This window comes from Protopterus annectens, chromosome 4.part0, assembly GCF_019279795.1.
Source record: "Protopterus annectens isolate FY-2018-M chromosome 4.part0, PAN1.0, whole genome shotgun sequence".
Taxonomy (NCBI): Eukaryota; Metazoa; Chordata; order Ceratodontiformes; family Protopteridae; genus Protopterus; species Protopterus annectens.
This window is the reverse complement of record NC_056733.1, coordinates 1,690,568,606-1,690,581,589: the sequence shown is the minus strand read 5'-3', so window position 1 is coordinate 1,690,581,589 and position 12,984 is coordinate 1,690,568,606.

Sequence of the window (12,984 nt, the reverse complement as noted above, 5' to 3'; positions counted from 1 at the left end):
TACATCTGTGATGAATGAGTACTGCTGATGGCTCCCAGTTGTGCCATACTTCTTGATACGATAACCTGCTGAAGTGCCAAGCCATAATGCTAGTTGAAGTGCAAGACAGGAAGAACTAGCATGATGTATGGGTGGAACAGAAGGCAGACTGTCTGCCACCTGTAATACTTTACCACAGTTTTGCAGTTACCAGAAGCCATATGAAAGTTCAGTAAACTCTGTAGTGCATGCAGTAACTTTGTACCACTGTAGTAGACATATCTAGATAGCCAGTAGATCTAATCAAATACTGGAAAGTGTGTGTGTGTGTGTGTGTGTGTGTGTGTGTGTGTGTGTGTGTGTGTGTGTGTGTGTGTGTGTGTGTGTGTCAATCATGTACTGTCTAGATTATACTACCTTTCACACTTCCCTTGACTCCAAATAAGTAGTCCTGTTCATGTCACCCACTTTAGAAGTAACTTTGGAAGCAGTGGAAATGTATGGCGGGTCTGATAACTGTGTAGCCCTATAATAGGAATACCTAGATAGGCAGAGTTCTAATCCTAATGCTGGCAACTGCTGGTGTGTGTGTGAGGACCACATTTTGTGTGGCTTATACCATTTTGATGTGTATACCATACACGGCTGATGACTACCTCTCACTGCCATTACTTTATATAGTGTGGTAACAGCATCTGCCTCACATGCAGCAGGTTAAACCATTGTATAGTCCTCTTTATAGATGTGTCTGGAATATCCATATGTTTGCAACCTATACATGATTGGAAGTGGTCTACGTGCCTTAACAATGCCCATGTATGTGATATTATAGCCAAATAGGTCACAGTGAGTGTACTGACACATATGGAAGCATGACGTATCATACCTGACTGAAGCATCATGCTGATACAACGTCTGCTGCTTTCACAGGTGGCCAGCCTTGTAGGTTCAATACATGAGTCCAGATGCTTGGTTTTACAGGTGAACTGTTCCTATTACTGGTCACATTACAGCCTTGAAGAGATTTGAACTGCCATATTGTGGTCCTAATTAGTATGTAACAGTAACACCTTGCATCTTAAGAGGGGTGTGTATACAATTTATATCCACTGTATAACACTAATGTGTCATGCATGATGCTACCTTAGGCCATTTGTCCAGCCCATTTTGCTGACCTCTGCCCAGATGTCTTGGCACTAACAAGTTGTGAGGTATGCAACAGGAATGTTAAATTCATGTCAGATAGGCCCCAGTGATGACCACTGTGATGCAATACAGTTAACCCAAGCACAAGTGAACATGCACAACAAGCAATATAGTTATTACATAAAGCAATATATCTATCACTGATGGTTGTGTGCATGGTAAATTGCATGTGCTTCACATGCCTGGGGTATTGCCAGGCAACAACAGAATAATGTCATACTCACCAGCTTCAGGCTGCTGACCCAAATGCAGACCAGAGGGTCCTAGGTAGTTGTGAGAGGGAGTTATTGTCAGCAGTCTCACATGTGGCCTTGGTACAGGATGGATGCAGCATCTCTACACATCTACAGTACTAACCACAGTAATACACAATGTCCTGTCTTCACCATAGATGTGCATCTCTGTGCATTAAAAAAAACCTATCCACAACTGCAATCAGACCTGACACATGCATGTAGATACAATACAGATACATGTATGTCTGATACATTAGTGTACTAATCCCCAATGGGCACTTACCTGCATGCTCCACGTCCAGCATGTGTGTGCAACCCACCTCCACAATGCTTCCCAGCAGCATGGCTTGTACATGTGCACCAAGTTTGGTGAGGAACTCCTCGGTGGGTGTCAGTGGGGGCTGGATGGTTGGGCCATCACCTGTGGCTAGCAAGTCCCTCGCTACAGCAGCAGCCCATTAATGGGCATGGCAGATGAGGTCAGTGGGCCGATACTGCATATGCTCATAAGTTCTGCTGTGCAGTCTGGCATCATTTACCCTGTGGACCACACTGTTCCACAAGACTGTCCTCTCCCACACATCTTCTGCTCTCTGTCCAAATAACAGGGCATAATGTCCAATCACATATTTGGTGATGATGTCAGTTTCACCAACAGAAAATCCTGGTAGGCAAGCACTCTACATGTTACCTGGAAGACATGAACAGGGAAAAGGTCACAGGACCTCATACGGTTGGCAAAATGCACATCAACAGTGGTTATTACTTGCAAATAATCCACACTACACCAAAACCCTCTGAGCTATCATGGCTATAGCAGCTTGCATTACACGCCTGTCCCTGAGCTATCTTATTCTCCCCAATGTTGTTGGGAATTTGATTGCATAATCCTCTATTCTCCATTCATTTCTGTGTAGAGGGTTGACAGTGGGCATCTTCCATGTGGATGGTGTGTGGATGGTGGCAGGACTGTGTTTGACTGTGGTGTGTGATGGAGCTGTGAGCACATGACTGATTTCATGTAGGAGGCAGATAGTGATGTTATTATGCACCATGGAGATATGCTGTTGTTGCCATCAGTAGGCAATATGTACATGCTCACCATTGCTGAGGAGAGGAGTGTGGTTGATGTGCATATCCCCCTGTACAACTGGACTGGACAGGGTGGTGATGTTCCAATATAACCTGTGTGATGCAGGTTGCCTATATCCATGGCATGTGTGTATGAAGTGTTCTTTACCCCCAGTACAGGGTGAATGTGTTGTTTCCTCTGAGACTTATGACGTATGTTGAGACACAGTTGTAATTGTCCTTGGTGGTGTGGATTTGTCTGATTTATAGTCATAGTCAGCCTTACAGGAAGCCACCTGTGAACTTACATGCTTGCTCAGATATGGGTGGACTTGCCTCCAAGTTGTTGCCTGCACCTATATGTCCATGTACAGCAAAAGTAGCAACCTATTGTGTTGTTTGTGTATTGCTGCTGTCCACCAAAGGGGATTAACTCTAGCTTGGTGGAGGCTGGATATACACTTGAAGTACTGCTGTGTCCATCTAGCTACAGTGGATATAAAGGGTACACACCCCTGATACACTGCCTGGTATTTGTGCATTTGGAACATGACACCACAATAACTCATTTTATAACAATCCCCACCTGTAGTGTGACCTATAGCCTGTACAGTTCAATTGAAAACATAACAATCTAGTCTGTGAAAACATATGGAAATAATACTCAGTACAATAAGCCAGTTGACTGAGTGTGCACGCCCTTAAACTGATATGTTGTGTATGCACCTCTTGAGATGTTTACAGCATTCATCTGTCTTGGTCTGGACTCTAACATCATGGCACATCTTCACTTGGCAATAGTTGCTCACCTTTCTAAAACCCCCTTTGATTATATTTCAATGGAATTGCACAGGTTAGGGGTCACATTCAAGATGAGAAAAATTATGAAATGATCTTCTGTGGTCTGATTGTCATACAGCACACATACCTGGCATTCCAACACGGGTGTGTGCACTTGTGATATCCACTGTATATAGGTGTTGATATAGCTGGTAGTGGTAGGCATGGACAAATGGTCATAACACAGGTGGACACTTGTACGATTAATACCTGATAATCATGCCAACTCTAGTACCCATATCAGTGTCAGGGCAATGCAACAGTAGCTGTACACATTTATGTCTGTTGTATGCACTGACACTGATATTACACATGTCCAACATGCACAACCTATGTACCTGAATGCTTGAAATCCATGTGATAAACTTTGTGCCCTCCAGCTGAACATATGCATACATACATGTGCTCAAGGGATACCTGGTATACATTTCTGTTGTATGCTGGTATGGTACACTGTATTGACTGTCTTGCAGCTCAATCATACTTCTCAACCTATTATAGCAGTAGGTCTGGACAATGGCACACATAAATGGGTGACAAAAGGGACATCAAAATTGATACTGTATTAATATAGCTGCACCATACATTAATTAGTATGTTGAGTGGACAGTAGGCTTTAACATCACTGTGATAACCTGGAAGATGTCCAGCAGTCATAAGTAGGCTATTGTGTTACAATGTCATTGCTCACAGACCTGCCAATGGTTTGACTGACATAACACAGGTATATGTGTATGTGACTACAGATATCAGTCATAAATGTGCTTATTGTCCAGCAGAACACTGTACAGTTGAATGTTATTAATTCAACATATCACATGCAGTTCAACACACATGTCTGCAACAGTACTTTACTATGCACATGCCTTCTATAGGTCTCTTAGCTTTACAAGGCAAACATGTGTCATACTCATGATCACAGGTAAGTGGATGTGGAAAACATCCCATTAAATGGCCTAGCAGTGGCACAGTCACAACTGTTTGACAGACACCCCTGCAGTTGTCATATATGACCTGTCCTTTCCCAGGGTGAGTCAGACACCTGAGCTGTGATCCTACCTCGCAACCTCTCATCACATCTGGACAAAGCCTAAAATGATGTGGTCATAAATAGGGACAGACTTTAAATATTCCTGCAACAAACATAGGAAGTCATTAAAATGATACATTTTGCATTACAGTGAATATTCTTAAGTATGTGGAGTCTTAATCGCAAGTGTTTGTCATTACTTGATGACTTCAATCCTCAGCTATTTGCCAGGAAAGTACAGATTTCAGGAGGAACAGACAAAAATATATGATGGCAAAATGTGTACATTCTGTGAACATCTGTACAGTTGACAGGTATGTCTGTGATATCTCCTACTGCAGAGAGGGCCAGATGCTATGGCCATAGCAGCTGTTTATCAGAACATTAGTACAGCAAGTCTTGTTGGGACATATATTCCTCCAAATCATATTCCCCATTATTACAGACTGGGTACTACATTCAATAACTTGCTTACATGTTCCACTCACCTTTTTTCTTTCTTCTCTTTTCTACTTTATGTTTCATTTGTTATTTTTCTCTATTTTCTCTCTCACTGTCTCTTTCTGTGCACTACAGGGATAGAGCTGGTTTGAATAGGTGGCAGCATGGCTTTTGTATGTGATGTTCATGACCGGGTGATGGCCTGTGCACCTATTGGGGTTCCCCACTTGCTAATTGCATGAAGAGCACCTGTGTAGTTCTTCCAATAACCAGTGTCATGGCAACACACTCCTACAAATGAGTACTGCATGTGGGCATTGGCCTTTTCCCTTACTTGTGAGAAAGATGTCCTGGAGTTGTGTGCGCTACAACCTCTTACAACAAGACTTGTGGAGACAAGCCAACAAAATGATGGAGAATGTTCAAGACTTAGGAGCAGAATGTGAGTATTGCTGTTATATGTTTGGAATACTGCTAGTTTAACAGGGTTTGTCTGCATATGCTACTTCTGCATGGGTTTCAGTCTGACAAAGTTCTGTCTCTGCATAGCTCTCAACTGTAGTGCCATACACATAATGGCCACAGGTTAGCCTCTTATGTATGAGCTGTTCCCCAGACAGGTGTTGTCCTTGGCAGATAAGTAGCACACTCGGCTGATTGCATTATTTAAATAGTAACATCCATTTGTTTTTCTGACTTTATATCCATCAGAAAAGATATGTTACAACAAACCCTGTAACATAAGCAACATTCTCAGTGTATAACAGCAATATTTCAAGTATGGCCATGTATTTGGGCCTCTGTCCACCAATTATGTCAGGCTCTGTCCAGATGTTATACAGTAGTAGGTTGATAGGTATAGTGGTCTATCATTATTTAGTGCTGTAATTCCTGCTGAGGGGAAAGGCTGGGAAACATGTTGAAGTCTGTACATTCAACAGGTTAGTGTATAGAGAATGCTCTTAGATGCCCTTGTAACATATTTTATGTGGGGACAGTAACATGTTTTAAAAGTAGGCTGTTAGAACATGTAAGACATATTACCCATAAGAAATATGACAGTTCTATAGCAGTACATTTGAATAAATCTCACCATGGGGTCAGTAGTGGGTCCCAAGGTACTGTTTCTGAAAAAGTTTGTTCCTCAAAGTTTGATGAAACATTCATAAAAGGACAATTGTTATGTACAGACTCAGTGTATTAATATTATCTGTGATACTTTATCCCGTAGAGGGTTAAATGAGGAGTGTAATTGGAGGCTGTGTATTCAATTATGTAATTAGGTGTTAATTGCTTCCTGTGATTAAGGCATGTATTTCTGGTAATGTTTTCCTCCTTGAAGGCTTTGGCCAAGACATCAGAGTATAATAAACATGTATGAATTTCGGGCTGGTTGTATTTTTCTTTGCTATGTTCAAACATTTTATTTTTTTTGCTAAGAAGTTGCTGTATGTCTGGCCATTCTGTATGGCCTATCATGATTTTGTAGCAGTGTACTGTTCACTTATTTATTTATACTGTAGCTAGGGGGGCAGATGTGAGTTTCATGGCTGGTTTTGTCTATCAGCAGCATATGTTTGTATGGGCATTTTGGGACATGTATATATATATATATATATATATATATATATATATATATATATATATATATATATATATATATATATATATATATATATATATATATATATATATATATATATATATACACACACACACACACTCACACACACACACACACACACACACACACACACACACCTCAGTATTTATTGGTAATATATCTATATATTGGTGTACACATATATGGATTTCCCTACATAGCTATCTCTCTCACATGTTTCAGTTCTTATATATATATATATATATATATATATATATATATATATATATATATATATATATACACACACCAATCCTTCCTAATTGCACAGTGTCTCTTTACTATTGTAAACTGGCTGTAATGAAGGGTATGTTGGAGAAAACATCCTAAAACCATACAGCTGAGATGGCTTACTGATAAATTGTTTTGGCTATGGTGTGCATGGTCCTTGGTTCTTCAAGACCTGCAAGGGCTGTTAATTTTGTTGCTAGTCAGAACAAGGACTGTTAGATATAGAATGATTAAGGCAGGTTTGAGCAGCTTAGAGCATGTTTGCATGGGTTTGCCTGACAGTAAGTGGTGCTAACGTACAGTTAAACGAATAGGCACTTACTTCATGTAGGCTTTGCTTACCAGTGTACAAATCTGCTTAGCATTTACATTTAAGCAATGCTTACAACTGCTAAGCATATCTCAGCCCTGGTAACCACTGATCTCATTCCAGTCTGATAAAATAGCAGGGTAATGACATCTTTAATAAGTGTCTTTATTTCCATGTACATAACATGCTTCTATGTGCTATCATTGCAGTAGCAAGGGGTGTGAGTAAAATGTATGGAACCTGAGTTTACATGGGTAGTACCACAATCTTTTCTCTTTGTATTTGTTTCATACATGGGTAGTATCCCAGGTTATATACAGTCACACTTGCATGTTTCACCAGCTACAGTGCACTGGTTGACAAATATAGTTTAACTCATATTGTATCATTACATTACTACTTTTAATAGTGCTTTTCCAAGTAAGAGTAGATTGCAGATTGTAGTACTGGAGCCATACACCCCTGCATGCACAGCTGGACTCTGAGTACTGACTATCTCATTCTTGGTGTTTGAGCTGTATGTTCTTATGTATATCCTATTAGATATTGATCTGATAGGTTGATATTAACTGTAGACTACTATGTTTTTAAACATGTCATTGAGGACTGCTGTCGTTTAGTAATGGCATACCTTTCAGTTTCAGCCATCTGTCTTTCAAAACATTCATCTTAATGCATAACCTGTTGGCTCTCTACTTTATGTCTGTCCTCTGCACAGATGTGCAGATGTCAGATATTCCTATGGCCATATCACTATGTAGGTGCCTCCATTGTATTGTGCTGTGGGCTGGGACACTGCTGCTAGCTCCGACATATGGGGCATTCCTTAATGTGGGCCTTGCCTCTTTTCCTTGTCTGTGTGAGGGACATTACAGAGGTGGTGGCCTATAGATTCACATATAATAGGTTGCAATGCATCACAGGACAGGACATGTGAAGACAGCCAACCCACATGGGGGACATATCCCCAGATTTGCGAACAGATTCTATGTCATCAGTGCTGTTTTACACATGGTGGATTGATAGACTGACAGGGTTTGTATGGACATGCATTTAATGAGTGACGTCATGACTCACAGTGATATGTCTCTGATATACCTCTCCACTGGCATACTGTCCACAGAATGGCCATATGTCTACCTCTTATGTTCTGTCTATTCCCCAGACAGTTGGTGTCCTTGGTAAATCAGTCATGGACTCTGGGGAATGCAGTCAGTAAATACTCACATCTATTGGTATTACCAACATCATATTCATCATAAAGGATATTGGAATACACTCTTTGACATCTGCAACTGTCTCAGTCTATGACAACAGTATGTCCAATCTACCCCTGTGTTTGTGCCTCTGTTCCCACCTAGTGATATAGGGCTTTATGCCTAGCTTAGTGAGTTATTGCATGATTCCTGAGTGGGAAATGTTATCAAAGGCTTTGGCCAGATCAAGGTAGGCTGCATGTGCCACCCTGCCTTCATCCACAGCTCAGGTGACTGTCACCAAGAAGCTGATTAGGTTGAATGAGCAGGTATGACGTACCCTTCACAGAAGTAAACTGTGTGGGATCCTGAGTCTGCAGATTCCTATATCCCTATTTACTATGTGCATGATGATGCATTCCATAGCTTCACATAATAGACTTGTTAGGCAGTTGGGATGGTATTTCCCAGGGTCTGAAGTCACACCTTGTTTGTGGAGAGGGTGACTGTAGCAGTGCACAATTCAGTAGGGACAAAGCCTGTGGTGAGGCTGTGCTTGAACAGGGCACACAGGTGAGGTGCCAGGTCACTCTGTAGTTCATGTAGAACACAGCCGGGGATATTGTCAGGTCCCACAGAAGCCATATTCTTGGCCTTGGACAGTGGTGTTTTAACCTGTGCTGCAGTAATACTGGGTGCCTAGTAGTGTACTGGTATTGTGATTGGTCCTTTGGGGGGGGAGGGGTAAGGTTTGCACTCAAGATGTCAGCCAGTGTATTGGTATTATTTGTTGGCTCAGTCTAGGATGTACCATTGTTTAGTAGCTCAGAAGAAATCTTGGTATTGCCATTGAGATTCTTTACATAACTGTATGAGGCCTTATGGTTTTCTTTACTATGTGTTCCAATTCTGTTCTCACTGCTAACTTTGTGGTATTTGATCTCAACTTTTAATTGAGGCTGATAAGGGTTTATTTCCAGTCTTGGGACTTCACTTTATTCCATATCTGTTCCCTCCTTCTGTTGTACAGTTTCTTTATGGCAGAGGGCCACCAGATCAGCTTTCTTTTTTTGGAGGTGAGGGTCCTGGCTGTATTGGGTATGGCGGTATCCATGCATTAATGTACGTGTTCATAGTGCACTGTTGTTTGAGTCAGCTGTCATGCAACTAGTCTCTATTTGCATGGCTGCCGTGAGGGTAGCCATCTCTGTTTTTAGGAGGTCATAGTTAGCTTTGGAAAGGCTTTTCTTGGTGGTTACCTGTGCAGGATGGGTGGGAGGGCTGTGGATTTCCAAAGGTGATTAATTTGTGTTCAGATATAACAAGGGAGGAACTGACTATTTGTGTAGAGCTACAGTCTCCCATGTTAGGAAGGACCAGGTTGATGTGATGGGCATGAGGATCGGTACATGAGTAGCTTTCCCAGTTAATGGTGGGTTAGTTGAAGTCAACCAGTATGAGAGTGTTAGGTTGGACAGTAATATTCTCCAGGGTGTTTAGGGACATGGAGTGTGAGTCTTGGGGCATGTCTGGGGACCTATAGCAGGATACAACCTGTACCACTGTCTTATCAAATGTTAGCTACGCCTGCAGGATCTGCAATGCACAATGTTGGTCTACCACTCTGGAGGTGTGTGCATCCTTAAAAAATATGAAATTACCACCACCTTTGGAGCTTCAGTCCACGTTCTGCACCCAAAAGTTGTGGAATGCGTTATAGGCTGGTAGTACAGGGGTGCTTCCTGCTGCCTTTAACCAGGTCTCTGTTACAAGCACAGATGTCATTGTTCCCCATTTTAAGGAATACTTCCAGTGAGTGCATTTTCTGATTTAGACTTCTAGTGTGCAGCAGCATGACCCTCTGATTGCATGTGTTTGTAGCTGTCATATTTTTTTGTATATTTATATATACACAGACATATATTTATATATATATATATATATATATATATATATATATATATATATATATATATATATGTGTGTGTGTGTGTGTGTGTGTGTGTGTGTGTGTGTGTGTGTGTATGCATTTATTCACCTTTCTATATATATGTACATATGCATATATGTGGATACAAATGTGGCTGTATCTCTCTCTCTCTCTCTCTCTCTCTCTCTCTATCTCACTCTCTCTCTGTCTCTATATATATATATATGTGTGTGTGTGTGTGTGTGTGTGTGTGTGTGTGTGTGTGTGTGTGTGTGTGTGTGTGTGTGTGTTATGTATAGATTTCTCCACATATATGCATCCCCATACATATACACATGTCTATATAGAGTTCCTGACTGATTCTACACTCCTTTCCTTACTGTTGAATGACTCTACTAACTGATATGTTGGGAATGATATTGGAACTTTCTAGGGCTCAGATGGTGTAATGGTACATTGCTTTACTTGTAGTTTACATGTCCTAGGTTTCAAGATTAGGCTGGGGTTATTAGTTTTTGCAAGGCAGAACAGTTCTGCCGGGGAGGAAGGGATAAGGGCAATAATTAAAAGAGGTCCCTACTTTGGGCCCCTTCACCCCCATTTAGACAGCCTTTGGTCAGATTTGTTGCAGTACGAGGTTCAGAATGTAGATCTGATGTCTGACTGCACTATATATATATATATATATATATATATATATATATATATATATATATATATATATATATATATATATGTATATAATATAATATAATAAATATATATATATATATATATATATATATATATATATATATATATATATATATTATATTCTATAGTTTCAAGCATGCTATTAACATCGCCCCCTCTTATAATCTTATATACTAACTTAATCACCCTAAATTTAAAAATATGGTCACTACCTTTCTCATTTATATGTGACCATATTTTTAAATTTAGGGTGATTAAGTAAAAGATAGAATATGCTTGGATTACAAGGCTGCAAGCAGACATATATCCTGGCATTAATAATGCAATAAGTATTAAACCAGTTCTATGTAAGAAGCAACAAAAGTTGCATTAATTATATAAATTGATGTACTTGCATTGTGTTAATTTTGTTTTAACTAATTACTGTTTTTAGTTTATTTTACATTGGATGGGCTGTGTCACATGTTTTATTGCTGCTACTATTTATTTGAATGGATAATTGATTTGTTATGTTAGCACCGAAGAAGAGGAAACCTAAAAGTTTTGCTGTCATTGAAAATAAAGTGAAGAGAATTTAATTGAGTGCTTCTGACATCCTTTATTTTCTTTGTTTGGTTTTATGTGCTTCCAAGTTCACAGCCCTTTCATCTGTAGCTGTATAGGAGATAATAGAAAACATTTATGCATACCTATCCATCATATACAAAGGCTGGACTTTGGAGAACTCTTATTTTGATTAATACTTACACATGGCTGGAGCCTTCCCTGCTCGGGCATCTTGGACCCACTGGTCCAAAAGGTCCCTCTTCCTCTGCATCAAGTCGGCAAAGTGGGTGCCAGACCTGCTCACCAGTCCAAGGGATGCCAGTGGCAGTGGTGAGATCTTGGGCAAGTTGGTCCCAGTCATCCACTTTGTATTGGGAGCCCTGGTACTGGTCCTGCAGCAGTCACCCTTCATGGTCATTAATGAGGAGTCCAACCATGACCCTGGACTCCTGAATGCCCCAGCACTGCACCCGAAAGCACACACCTTCATCTACACCTTCCATAGTGCCTACAATGGGGAGCTGCAACTTGTTATGAACTGTATTCCCACCAGCGTGTTTTAAATAGGGCTAATTTCTCACCCTTTACTGTGATTGGACAGTTTTGTAACTGCTGAGCTAAACTAAGCACTGGGCAAACCTGCTTAGCTAAGATAACTATTGCTTAAAGGGGTAGATGCTTAGCCCTGCTTAACAGTGCACAAATCTGTTTAGCTATGCTAAATCTTGCTTAAACTTTACATTTCATTGACACCTCATGCTTAGGACTGCTACACTTCCCTGGTTAGCATATAGATAATAACATTCACTACCTATTTATGAAAAATACATTTTAGTTGTATTGCACAAATGAAAATACATGGACTGCTGTGAGGCTCAAACCATGACTGAATGCATGTTAGATGAATGTTCTAACTACTCCACTATTCCAGTTTCACTATTAGCACTGTGTATACTTCTATTTAGCTTCTTTTGAAGTTTGAACTCTGTTATGCATAGCTGCATGATGGGCACACCTGCTCAGCTACGCTTAAACTTTATTGCACACAGGAAAAAAGAAATTAAGGAATATATTTTAAATATTGCTATTAGACACTTAGAACATTGATAGAATGACAAGCTTTGGATTAGCATGAGTTTTCTGGTGGATGTAGAGTCTTAAACTCAAATATTTGTGATTATTTAATGACTTCAATTCCCAGCTATTTGCCAGCCAGGTGCAGATTTTAGGAAGAACACACCAAAAATATGAAGCAGAAATCTGGACATTCTGTGAAAATTTGTAATGTTGAGTGGTATGGCTATCTGCTATTTTCTCCACAGACACTAGAGTGTCCGTGGAGACTTTCATTCATTTTGAATTGCTGAATGGCAATTCTTGAGTGCAGGCGGCATGTGTTTTGCACTGCTCTCAGACATGCTCCCTGCAATCCCACACAGAACCATGTCCATTTTAGGGCACAGCAGTGCTTATTTATACATATGCATAGCACTATGCTATGCTGCACAGGAATGGTCCCTTCCATGCAAGAATAAGCTATTCTTGCATGTAAGTTTGATGAATCCCGGCAATAGTCTTTGCTCATTTGCTGACTGTAAGAAGAAACATGTTA